This window comes from Salmo trutta, chromosome 20 (assembly GCF_901001165.1).
Source record: "Salmo trutta chromosome 20, fSalTru1.1, whole genome shotgun sequence".
In the NCBI taxonomy this organism is placed as follows: Eukaryota; Metazoa; Chordata; class Actinopteri; order Salmoniformes; family Salmonidae; genus Salmo; species Salmo trutta.
In genome coordinates this window covers 49255702-49269614 of record NC_042976.1, presented here as the reverse complement: position 1 = coordinate 49269614, position 13913 = coordinate 49255702, and the positions used below count along the sequence as shown (strand labels likewise).

Sequence of the window (13913 nt, the reverse complement as noted above, 5' to 3'; positions counted from 1 at the left end):
TCACCAGAGTTGAGCTAGGTCGTGGGTTCTCAGGGCATTAATGGAGCCGTTTGGCAGAGAGCAGAGGGGACGACCGAGCACAGCTGCGTCTCCGTGCAGATCAGTTCATCAGCCTTTAGACTTGTTTCCAGGTTGATAACCGGCCCATTCTACACAGCCAGAGCACCAAACATAGAACGTCAACATCTAGATAGGGCTAATTGACATGACAAACACAATCATGCGTCTGTCATCTCTTCTGGTTCATACGTTCTACGGCAGTAGACTAGACCTTGTTCAGGCAAGGCCTTCATGTACTGTTAGCTAAAAACGAAAGGGCCACCGAGCAAAAAGGCAAGCACATGTGCATGTGGACTGGGTTACTTCATCGTCATGCGTTTTGCTAAGTTCTCTCATTAGGGAAAAGTAGCAAAAAGAGAATTGTTACAGTAAACTAAACCATTATGTATTTTCCATAATTTCCTCTTTCAATTATAGTGGGGCATCATTTATAATGAATGCAGAGATGCCAAGCTATAATGTCAATCTGTCTCTCTGTGTATTTATGTGGGTGTTGTGGCCATGTGCATGCATTTATAAATGCATGTGTGATTATGTTTTTGTTTGTGCATATGTGGGAATGCATGTGTGATTGATTGATTGAATGGATGACTGATTGTGTGTGTAAGCATGTGTGCATGTACATATCTGTGCTGCATTGCTGTATCTACTCAGATAGATATTCTTGTTACAGTTTCGACGGGCTAACCTAGCTTCTATTTGCTACGGATATGAATCCTAGCTTTGTTCATATTCATGGGTTTTGGCTGAGAGGTGGATTATTCTTTATTTTATACTCATTTAATGTTAATTTAAACCAGGAAGTCCCATTGAAGTCAAATACCTTTTTTCAAGGGAGACCTGGGTCATGTTCATTAGGCACTAAAAGGACGAAAACGGACTGAAAATGGGAGGGAAAACCTGAACTTGTCCAATAAGAAAGGTTCATTTTTGGTTCCCGTTGCGTGGCCCTAATGAACATGACCCAGGCCGAGAAAGGCAGATCATTAAGGTGTGATTGTTCTCTCACCAAAAAGGGATCCCAAAAGTCTCCTGGGTTTTCTCTTCCAGGTCATGTGACCTTGTGCTGTCAACCTTCCAGAGGACTGGGGAGACTTCCGTCTGTCCAGTGCCGTTCCACCTGGAACAGGAGAGATGAGGTAATGGTGGAATACAGTAAAATGTCATGTACATGGTATACTAGAATATATCATCACAATAATGGGTTACAGTTGTGCATGTCTCTGCTGTGCTGTTATACTGTATATTGTTTGCTCTGACATTGTAATTGTAATTTCCAGTTATACATTTTAGGCAATTTGGTTTTAGGGAGCAGTTATCAAATAATTTGAATAACTCTGTGGCAGTTACATTAATTTGTCAAGACCTACCTCCACATTTTATGGACAAGTGCAGGCAAGGGCATCAATGTTGACAAGAAATTAAATGAAATGTGAAGTAAAAGCTAAGAAACGTAAGGTACACAGCATTAACCCACCTATATTAGTACTTACCTGAGCAATGCTTCCTTGGTGACCACTTCAAATGGTTTATCAGTGTTCAATAATATGTTCCTCTTCAGGTTTATACTGGATTCGTTGCAAAAACTGGAAGAAAGAAATCACAGCAATTAAAGGTAAAACGTCAGTAACAAAGTAGTGCCCTATGCATTTCACCTTCATACTTTATATGAATACATGAATATAATGAATACATGAATATAATTCATTAACAGAGAAAGAATAAATGCTGTACTGTGTTTTTACCTACATTCTACCAGTATGTCTCAAATCAATAAAATGAATGAGTTCCATATGACAATGTGGTATTTTACAGCCTGTAAAACACATAGTCCATATGTTAAGTTAAGCCATTTCAAGACAACATCCCAGGCAGGGCCGGCCCTAGCCTTTTGGGGGCCCTAAGCAAGATTTGGTTGCCAAACCCCCCCCCCCCCCCCACCTCGGGGGCAAAACATTTTAGTAGCCCCCCTCTTGATGGCAGAGAGAAACATTTCAGTTTTAAAGTACATTTCCTGCAATTCTACACATTTTGCCATGGGGAGTAGAGACAATGTTGCAGTTTTAAACAACATTTCTGCAATTCTTCACAATTTGCCATTGGGCAGAGAGCAGTTTCGAAATGTTATGACAAATTTCATGCATTTCTACTATTTTTGCCAAGACTTAAGCCATGTTAATGACATCTGAGTGAGAGTGACAAACAAAAGCAATGGTGGCCCCCTGGAGGTCAGGGCCCTTGGTATTCGACCATGATTATTACAAGTTTAGACAGCTGGCTAGACTACTTACTTATGTCGCTTATGCCTGGAGCCGGCCACTACTCCAGGGGAAAAGAGGGGAATCATGTGACAAAATAATTCTGAATTGTATCCTCACAAAAGTGATGTGGATCAAGGCACATGTTGGTAGCTTTTATTGTGTCCACAGCTCCCTCTGCTGGCTTGTACCATGCATTCAGCAGCATGGTATGGGGAGCTATGTGATTGTGAATACAATAAATGCAAGCATGCATGCACACAGACAGACATGCACACACACACACACACACACAATGATATCTAATACTTTTTGGCCTACAATAACAACAATGTTAAAGTCACGTTAATGATGTGTTGAGGGAAGGTGGGGGAGTGAGGATGTTACATGGTGCCTTCAGGGCCCGGATTTAAAAAGTGTTTCAGAGTTGAAGTGCTGATCTAGGATCAGGTCCCTCTGACTTGCTCCAGTGTGAAGATTCCCCTAGATACAGATCTAGGATCAGCTTCCCCAGTCCTAGTCCTAACCTTAACTGTTAGTGGGGGAAATGCAAAACGGACCCAAGATCAGCCCTACACCACTTTGCCACTGAGATTGATTTACTAGGGGAGGACACTGCCCTCTGCTGGATTATCACATTCACTTTCACACAATAATACACCACAAAATCTTAACCTGGCCTAACCCTTAGCCACGCCATGCCACACGCAGAATGTACACAAGATTCCACGGTTGCTAGATATTGTATGCATCATGTTCTAGGTATAGAGGATGATATATTCTGTTAAATATTTGTATATTTATTTTCAATGGAAATTGCTGCAGAATTTAGAAAGTTTAACAAGCCTCCCTGGATCAGAACATTTGTCTGATGTATTCAACCCCCATCCCCAAGACATCCCTCTACTAGTCTACAGGAAATGATAAAAGACAGGGACAGATAGGCGCACACAGAGAATGGGAGCTTATCTTCCTCCTAGGAACTAGGGTGGCGTATGGTGATCGGATCTCTCCTCTGACAGAGAGCCAATGGCGAGAATCCCAGAGGTGAAACTCTATTACAACGCAGCATTGAAGTCAGCAATGGGCCTCGGCACATGAATCAGATATTAATGTGTAATGATATCTAAAAAGCCTAATACTTATCCTTGCTTATTCCTCTTTTAATTTCCTCTTTAAATATCCTCACAATATCCTCACCTTTAGAGATTAGCGTTTGACCCCTGTTCAGGACTATAGGCTGTTCTGATAGTAATAGCACATGCACATCCGTCTGTCTGAGCAGATTTGTTGAGATGGAGAGGCAGGGAGAATAAAGAAACTTAGGTATATAGATCTACAGAGTAGTTAACCTTTATAAGACTGTGGGGCAAGTACATTTTTCCAGGTCTATACTGTATGGCCCATAAGAATGCCTCTTGACATGTACCATAAGGATTCAAGTCAGTTCTGTTCATATTTCTATCTGCAACATTCCACACTGTTTGCCTACTGAATGAGGCCAAGGCATTGGATTGACGTGTGACAACCTGACATTGACAATGCACTGATCGTCCATGTGATTGGAGCAAAACTACTACTCAGAAGCTTGAGGGCTCCATTTAAATGCAACTTAATTCGTAAGCATCAATAATGTCTCTTTCCACATTGAATTGAATACTGGTGTATCTATAAAGTAAGAGTAAACAAAATACAAGCAAATGCCAACTGATTACATCATAAAGAGCATACATCCTATAAACGCAAATCGTTATTCCTTGAGGTTAGCACAGTTTTCAATTTAAGACCACCATTTTATGTTCCCAAATAAGTCACTCATATCTTTTTGCCTTACAGAACATATCATACAATATTAATCCAACCTAAACAATTTATTTCTCTGAGTATTAATAATGAATCGCAAGCCCCTACGAAAGCGTGCTACAAAACACAAGCCGTCAGGGGGAGGCAAGCAGATACACCTCTATATCCGTGTTATCTCCGGAGGAGTTAAAGGAGCTGTGCTCTTTGTGAGATTTACCAATAAGGGATCCATATTGGATCTGTAGATTAACAATGATTCAAAAGGAGAAAGATTTAAAAATGAAATATACTTACTTCTTAAGTGAACCAATTTGGACTGCTGAAATCATAAAGTGCATCATGTGCATTCATTAAACCAAAAACGGTTCCACATTTTTTAAACAGGCAAATTAAGTCGTCTCTTGAGATGGTATTTGGTGCAGACTCATGGACTACTCATTGAGGAAAATATATGAATTCTCATTGGGTAGTTTCATTACAATGATTAGATTGAAGTGGTGATTGATTTGAGCCAACATGTAGAGGAAATAAATACTTGATCCTCTGGATCTTTCCACAGCTAGAAATTTGGTTTAAAAAAATTATTAACAATACAACGATGGAAAAAAACCTGAATAATATACATTTTGACTAACCAACTGAATAGAGCAGGCTCATTTTAGAGTACAGGAATGGATCTGCCATCAATTTGATAATCCATTTTATGAGTACTACATCAGTGCACAGACCATAGGGAAACAGCGCACCTCTGTCTCTGTATGTTTAGCCCCTGTATCTGATGCTGTCTGGACCAAAAGAGTATAGCATGTTGCCGCCATAGCATTTGATTGATAGATGCCAGCAAGCATTTGGCCTCCCTTGATAAAAAATGATAAAATAATTAGCCAATCAGCATTGAGCTGAGCTCAACTATGGGTTGTCCTGGTGCAGCAAAACCAACCCAAACGAGGCCAGTTTGGATTTGGCTTCAGACCAATCAAATCACTTCCTAAGCAAAACATCATCTTCAGAAAAACGTGTCTGTTTCTGGTCTGCTTGTGTTGATGTCCTGCAGTAGCTAGCTTGCTAAATTGGCCCATTCCTAAACCATGGATGGAGATAGGGATTTAGACTTGTGGTTTAGACTAAAATCTCTGTACAGAGAGATCTAACCATCTGATCTAACCATAAATGAATATGCTGTGTTTCCTCCAGATCCCAGCTAGCACAGTGGACCTGGGCCGATTCCGGCTGAGAGTCGGGACTCAGCAGTTTACTTACGGCTAGGATGTGGGGATTGAGCTCGGGCCGAGTTATCTAGCCCAAATGTATTACTTGGGGCTCGGGCCGATTTGAACAACTCTCTGGCAGATGATTAGGTTGCTTAATATAATTAACATTTCATTATTTATATTTTTTCATTATTTCTGTGATCAAAAAATAGAATTAACATTTACATGAAATTCTTTAAGAGTCCTGTTTAAGTATTATTTTAGTATTTTGAATCTTTGTGCAAGGCAATTGATAAGCATTAAAAACTTTGTGGATGGAGCCTCCCGAGTGGCGCAGCGGTCTAATACACTGCAAATTGCATTACTACAGATGCTGGTTCGAGACCTGTGCCAGCCGCGACCAGGAGACCCATGAGGCGACGCACAACTGTCCCAGCGTTGTCCGAGTTAGGGGAGGGTTTGGCCGGCCGGGATGTCCGTGTCCCATCCCACGATTCAATTAGGGGAGCCGGAAGAGGGGAGCTAGTAGGCTCACATTAACTAGCTAGCTAACTTTGCTGGTACATTGTTGCCCATGCAGGGAAGTCAGCTAGCATTTTAGCTTGGTAGCCCATGACAACAAAAACTAAAAGTGTACTGTATGACGTAGCCATAGACCGTTTTGCAAAAAGAAAGAGAGGAGGATCACATTGGCGTTCAACTAGTCTACAAGTATGGTGAGTCCCAATTTATTTTTATTACTTAGGCACATGCACACGCACACACACAGAGAAATCAGTACCATGGACAGCCACATGATATTTAGAGACATTGATTGGACTAAATTGGTTTTGGTATCTTTTAAGTTTGTTTTCAGTGTATTAAACTAAGTATATATAGCCTTGTTGATTTGATAACATTTAAATGTTTAAGTTGAAATAGCAGAGGCAGCTGGAATAGCAGAGGCAGTGTGCCAGTTGTTTTCAGTGTATTAAACTAAGCCTTGTTGATTTGATAACGTTTAAATGTTTAAGTTGAAATAGCGGAGGCAGCTGGAATAGCAGAGGCAGTGTGCCAGTTGTTTTCAGTGTATTAAACTAAGCCTTGTTGATTTGATAACGTTTAAATGTTTAAGTTGAAATAGCGGAGGCAGCTGGAATAGCAGAGGCAGTGTGCCAGTTGTTTTCAGTGTATTAAACTAAGCCTTGTTGATTTGATAACGTTTAAATGTTTAAGTTGAAATAGCGGAGGCAGCTGGAATAACAGAGGCAGTGTGCCAGTTGTTTTCAGTGTATTAAACTAAGCCTTGTTGATTTGATAACTTTTAAATGTTTAAGTTGAAATAGCGGAGGCAGCTGGAATAACAGAGGCAGTGTGCCAGTTGTCTTTGTGCTGACTTGCGGTAACTCCGGGGTTCTAAATCAGTAGTTCTTTAGTAAACTGTTAAAAACATTAACTTGCTTGACCATGCTGCAGGTGATATAACTGTTTGTTACATGCAATATCTGCTATGTGGACTTCACTGTACACATGTTGCTCTCCGGTTTTGTGATGAAACAAACGTAAGTGTAGAATTTATTCCACCAGTGTGTGACTGTTGTCTTTTTGTTGTCAATGCCTTATTGTATGTCTCGGTGGCGTATGAACAGATGGGTTACAGAGCAATCTATGCAATTAACACAACATAGATTGTAATATGGCTTTTTTACAGACTTGGCTTGGCTTCCTCAGTGATTTTACCCACACACTGCAACAGCAAATTCTTCAAATAGAAGCAGTTGATTTGGCCACATTATTTGAATATAATTATTTAAAATACAAATACTTAAATATGCATATATTTTAACTCAGGTCTTGTCGCACTATAGCCTCACTCCCCAGCTTGAGATGTCTACACCTTCACTATCGGATTGGTACCTTTTCGGTGGCACAACTGGCTAAGATGGTGTCACTTGTGTTTGCGAAGCAGAGGACCTGGGATCAGTCGCAGACATGTGAGGAAGGAAGCTATACTGTTGAGCAAGCACAGTGACACATTTTACACATAGTTACTATGGGACAGTACAAATGTTTTTAAACTATTCATCAAATATCAATGATATAGTTGAAGTCGGAGGTTTACGTACACCTTAGCAAAGTACATTTAATCCTAGTAAAAATTCCATGTCTTAGGTCAGTTAGGATCACCACTTTATTTTAAGAATGTGAAATGTCAGAATAATTGTAGAGAGAATGATTTATTTCAGCTTTTATTTCTTTCATCACATGCCCAGTGGGTCAGTTTACATACACTCAATTAGTATTTGGGAGCATTGCCTTTAAATTGTTTAACTTGGGTCAAACATTTCGGGAAGCCTTCCACAAGCTTCCCACAATAAGTTGGCCCATTCCTCCTGACAGAGCTGGTGTAATTGAGTCAGGTTTGTAGGCCTCCTTGCTCACACACGCTTTTTCAGTTCTGCCCACAAATTTTCTATAGGATTGAGGTCAGGGATTTGTGATGGCCACTCCAATACCTTGACTTTGTTGTCCTTAAGCCATTTTGCCACAACTTTGGAAGCATGCTTGGGGTCATTGTCCATTTGGAAGACCCATTTGCGACCAAGCTTTAACTTCCTGACTGATGTCTTGAGATGTTGCTTAAATATATCCACCTAATTTTCCTACCTCATGATGGCATCTATTTTGTGAAGTGCACCAGTCCCTCCGGCAGCAAAGCACCTCCACAACATGATGCTGCCACCCCTGTGCTTCACGGTTGGGATGGTGGTCCTCGGCTTGCATTTCTCCAAAAAGTACGATCTTTGTCCCCATGTGCAGTTGCAAACCGTAGTCTGGCTTTTTTGTCCCCATGGCAGTTGCAAACCGTTGTCTGGCTTTTTTATGGTGGTTTTGGGGAAGTGGCTTCTTCCATGCTGAGCGGCCTTTCAGGTTATGTCGATATAGGACTCGTTTTACTGTGGATATAGATACTTTTGTACCTGTTTCTTCCAGCATCTTCACAAGGTCCTTTGCTGTTGTTCTGGGATTGATCTGCACTTTTCGCACCAAAGTACATTCATCTCTAGGTGACAGAACGCATCTCCTTCCTGAGCGGTATGACGGCTGCGTGGCCCCATGGTGTTTATACCTGCGTACTATTGTTTGTACAGATGAACGTGGTACCTTCAGACGTTTGGAAATTGCTCCCAAGGATGAACCAGACTTGTGGATGTCTACAATTTTTTGCTGAGGTCTTGGCTGATTTGTTTTGATTTTCCCATGATGTCAAGCAAAGAAGCACTGAGTTTGAAGGTAGGCCTTGAAATACATCCACAGGTACACCTCCAATTGACTCAAATGATATCAATTAGCCTATCAGAAGCTTCTAAAGCCATGACATAATTCTCTGGAATTTTCCAAGCTGTTTAAAGGCACAGTCAACTTAGTGTATGTAAACTTCTGACCCACTGGAATTGTGATGCAGTGAATTTTAAGTGAAATAATCTGTCTGTAAACAATTGTTGGAAAAATGACTTGTGTCATTGACAAAGTAGATGTAGTTGCTAACAAGAAATTTGTGGAGTGGTTGAAAAACAAGTTTTAGTGACTCCAATCTAAGTGCATGTAAACTTCCGACTTCAACTGTACATCGATCAGTAATATAAGTACAACAGCATCATTGATATACACTGAGTGTACAAAACATGCTCTTTCCATGACAATAAACTGACCCAGTGAATCCAGGTGAAAGCTATGATCCCTTATTGATGTCACTTGCTAAATCCACTTCAATCAGTGTAGATGAAGTTGAGGAGACAGGTTAAAGAAGATAGATTTTTAAGCCTTGAGATAATTGAGACATGGATTGTGTATGTGTGTGCCATTCAGAGGGTGAATGGGCAAGACACAAGATTTAAGTGCCTTTGGTAGTAGGTGCTAGGCACACCGGTTTGTGTAAAAAACTGCAACACTACTGGGTTTTTTCATGCTCAACCATTTCCTGTGTGTATCAAGAATGGTCCACCACATTGGAGTCAACATGGGAACACTGTGGAACACTTTCAAAACCTTGTAGAGTCCATGCCCAGACAAATTGAGGCTGTCCTGAGAGCAAAAGGGGGTCAACTCATTATTAGGAAGGTGTTCTTAATGTTTTGTGCTCTTTCACAATCTGTGCTGGCAAGGAAGTTTTAGGGTACAGTACTTTTGACATACAGTCTTTGAAAAATCCTGACTGAAAAGTTTGGGAGCTTCAACATCCAAGGTTCCAGACAGAACATTTAGGGGAGGGGATCTCGTTCTCTCTCTCACGCATGCCCCCCCCCCCCCCCCCCACACACACACACACACACACACACAAACAGGGAAATTGTAAAACTGCTCATACCTAGAAACACATCAGGAGCTGTAGGATTTATAATCACTTTTATAAAAAAGATTCAGCAGAGGGGCTTAGCTAGCCATATTAAGTTTTTTAGCAAACACTACATAATGTATGAATTGCTTAATTGCACTATGTGCCACCAGAACTACTTGCATCACATAAGTTTGACTGTGTGTATAATTCCTTGGAGCGCTTTGATGTAGCTTGGGGAGAGCCCATTCACTGTGCAGTAAGATGACTTGCTTTCATGTCATTTTGTGCCACTGTAAAGGGAGGATTAGTTGAGCTATGTGTGTCCCAAATTGCATCATATTCCCTATATAGTGCACTGTTTTACCCTATTGAAAAGTAGTGCACTAAATAGGGAATAGGGTGCCATTTTGGGCGAAGCCTATTTTTATACCCAGGTTTACTGAAGTTAATGTGTCAGCTCTTCAGAAAGCTGAAATGCACAGTTTGTGAGGTGACATACCGCATGATATGACAGTCTGTGGAAAAAAATGTCCCCCCAAAAATCAAGACTCTACAAAATAAATATTTGGAAAATATAATCTAGACCAGGAATCACCATTTACGGTCCTGGAGGCTTTAAACAGCCTCAGAAATCCCCTTTAAAATTAAATTCCCAGTGCACAGGTCATTTGGAATATTTATTTTAAGAGAAAGTAATGCTATTTTAAGAATTTAGAACAGTATAAGTCAATGTTCAGCCTCATTAGTTATTGTTATTATGCTGAGAAAAATAAACATGTTATGCCTATTCATGAATATTATATATAATATCATAAGATGGCGCCAACAGAGATGGCAGCATCGCGACTAGCTCTTACAAAACTTTGCAATATTTCATTTTTTATGTATACGACTTCCCTGGAGCAGACCCTTTGTTCACTCTCCCCAGAGCAATTTAACTTATTCCAGAGGCCAACCCAAAACATCGCCGGCGAGATGCCGGTAGCCTGCTAGTTCGACTTAGGAGTCGCACACCACCTACTGTTTCCAAGTATGTTACTCACTGATGTTCAGTCTTTGGATAACAAAGTTGATGAGCTTAGAGCAAGGATTTCTTTCCAGAGAGACATCGGGCCTGTAACATACTTTGTTTCACGGAAACATGGCTCTCTCGGGATACTCTGTTGGAGTCAGTAAAGCCAGTAGGATTCTCAGTACATAGCGCAGACAGGAATAAATATCTCTCCGGGAAGCAGAAGGGTGGAGGGGTGTGTTTCATGATTAATGACTCATGGTGTAATTCTAGGAACATACAGGAACTCAAGTCTTTTTGTTCACCCGACCTGGAATACCTCACAATTAAATGCCGACCATATTATCTCCCAAGAGAATTTCTCTGTCATCAACACGGCCGTTTACATCCCACCTCATGCCAAGACCTCGATGGCATTCAAAGAACTTCACTGGACTTTATGCAAACTGGAAACAACATATCATGAAGCTGCATTTATTGTAGCTGGGGATTTTAACAAAGCAAATCTGAGGACTAGCCTGCTGAAGTTCTATCAACATATTGACTGTACTACTCACGCTGCTAAGACTCTCGACCATTGCTTTCAAAGATGCTTACAAGGCCCTCCCCCGCCCTCCTTTCGGCAAATATGACCACGACTCCATCTTGCTCCTCCTGTCCTACAGGCAGAAACTCAAACAGAAAGTACCCGTGCATCGTACTATTCAACGCTGGTCGGACCAATCAGAATCCGCGCTTCAGGATTGTTTTGATCACATGGACTGGGATATGTTTCAGGTAGCTTGCGAAAAAAATCTAGACGCACACACTGATACGGTGACTGAGTTTATCATGAAGTGTATAGGAGATGTAGTACCCACTATGACTATTAAAACCTACCCTAACCAGAAACCATGGATAGATGGTAGCATTCGCACAAAACTGAAAGCGTGAACCACCGCATTTAACAATGGCAAGGTGACTGGTAATATAGTAGAATATAAACAGTGTAGTTATTCACTGCGCAAGGAAATCAAACAAGCTAAACGTCAGTATAAAGATAAAGTGGAGTCGCAATTCAACAGACACGAGGCGTATGTGCCAGGGACTACAGACAATCACAGACTACAAAAGGAAAGCCAGCTACGTCGCCGAGACGGGCGTCTTGCTTCCGGACAGGCTAAACACATTCTTTGCTTGTTTTGAGGATAACACAGTGCCACCGACACAGCCCGCTACCAAGGACTTTGGGCTCTTCTTCTCCCTGGCCGACGTGAGTAAAACATTTAAAAGTGTTAACCCTCGCATGGCTTCTGGCCCAGCCGCATCCTCAAAGCATGAGCAGACCAGCTGGCTGGTGTGTTTACGGGCATATTCAATCAATCCCTACCCCAGTCTGCTCTCCCCATATGCTTCAAGATGGCCACCATTGTACCTGTACCCAAGAAGGCAAAGGTAACTGAACTTAATGACTATCGCCCAGTAGCACTCACCTCTGTCATCATGAAGTGCTTTGAGAGACTAGACAAGGATCACCTCTACCTTACCTGCCACCCTAGACCCACTTCAATTTGCTTACCGCTCCAATAGATCCACAGATGATGCAATCACCACCACTCTGCACACTGCCGTATCCCATCTGGACAAGAGGAATACCTATGTATGAATGCTGTTTATTGACTATAGCTCAACATTCAACACCATAGTAGCCTTTAAGCTCATCATTCAGCTTGAGGCCCTGGGTCTGAACCCCGCCCTGTACAACAGGGTCCTGGACTTCCTGACGGGCCGCCCCAGGTGGTGAACGTAGGAAACATCACCTCCACTCCGCTGATCCTCAACACGGGGGCCCCACAAGGGTGTATGGTCAGCCCCCTCCTGTACTCCCTGTTCACCCACGACTGCGTGGCCAAGCACGCCTCCAACTCAATGATCAAGTTTGCAGACACAATTAGTAGTAGGCTTGATTACCAATGATGAGACAGCCTACAGGGCTCTGGGAGTGTTGTGCCTGGAATACAACATCTCACTCAACGTCAACCAAACAAAGGAGATGATTGTGGACTTCAGGAAAGAGCAGAGGGTGCACCCCCCTATCTACATCGACAGGACCGCAGTGGAGAAGGTGGAAAGCTTCAAGTTCCTTGGTGTACACATCATTGACAAACTGAAATGGACCACTCACACAGACAGTGAGGTGAAGAAGGCGCAACAGAGCCTCTTCAACCTCAGGAGGCTAAAGAAATTTGGCTTGTCACTAAAAACCCTCACAAACTTTTACAGATGCACAATTGAAAGCATCCTGTCGGGCTGTATCACCGCCTTGTACAGTAACTGCACAGCCTGCAACCGCAAGGTTCTCCAGAGGGTGGTGTGGTCTGCCCAACCATTGCCGGGGACAAACTACCCGCCCTCCAGGACACCTACAGCACCGGATGTCACAGGAAGGCAAAAAAGATCATCAAGGACATCAACCACCCGAGCCACTTCCTGTTCACCCCGTTATCTTCCAGAAAGCGAGGTCAGTACAGGTACATCAAAGCTGGAACTGAGAGACTGAAAAACTCTCTCAAGGCCATCAGACTGTTAAACAGCCATCACTGGCACATTAGAGACTGCTGTATATAGGCATAGCCTAGTAATCACTGGCCACTTTAAGAAATGGACCACTAGTCACTTTAATAATGTTTACATATCTGGCATTACTCATCTCATGTACTGTTTTCTATACTATTCTACGGTGTCTTATTCACTTAATAATGTTTACATATCTTGCATTACTCATCTCATATGTATTCTATACTATTCTACTGTATCTTAGTCCATTCCGCTCTGATATCGCTCGTCCATATGTATATAGTCTTAATTTATTCCTACCTAGATTTGTGTGTATTGGGTATATGTTGTGTAATTTGTTAGATATTACTTATATTACTTATAATATCATTTTGCCACACCCGCAATAACATGTGCTAATCACGTGTATGTGACCAATAAAATATGATTTGATATTGTCAGTAATCTAAAGAGCAGGCCTTATGTTATTTCCCACTCAGGATGAAGAGGAGTAAGCAAACGTTCACAGCATCATATCTCTCCCCGCTATTTCTGTTAAATAGAGTAGCCCAGTTACAGAAATGTATGCGATCTGGCTAATCAAATAGCACTTCCAAACATGCTCCTTGTTATCAGTAATGAACTACCATAAAACCGGTGCCGCTTCAAATTTTGTTGTTGTCAGCCCTTGGTGAAACTTATCTAGAGGCGATTGA

The 13913-nt window shown here is 41.7% G+C and overlaps 1 protein-coding gene across 2 annotated transcripts in view; it reads right to left on the bottom strand.

Moving 5' to 3' along the window:
* The window catches only part of LOC115156204 (poly(rC)-binding protein 3), a 172179-nt gene that overhangs the window by 142487 nt on the left and 15779 nt on the right, over positions 1-13913 (bottom strand). For both annotated transcript variants that reach the window (XM_029703584.1, XM_029703585.1), the window contains exons 2-4: positions 1554-1646; positions 1070-1180; positions 5-149 (exon numbers count right to left, since the gene is read on the bottom strand). The gene's annotated coding sequence lies outside the window, so the exon portion shown is untranslated. The remainder of the gene's footprint in view (positions 1-4; positions 150-1069; positions 1181-1553; positions 1647-13913) is intronic.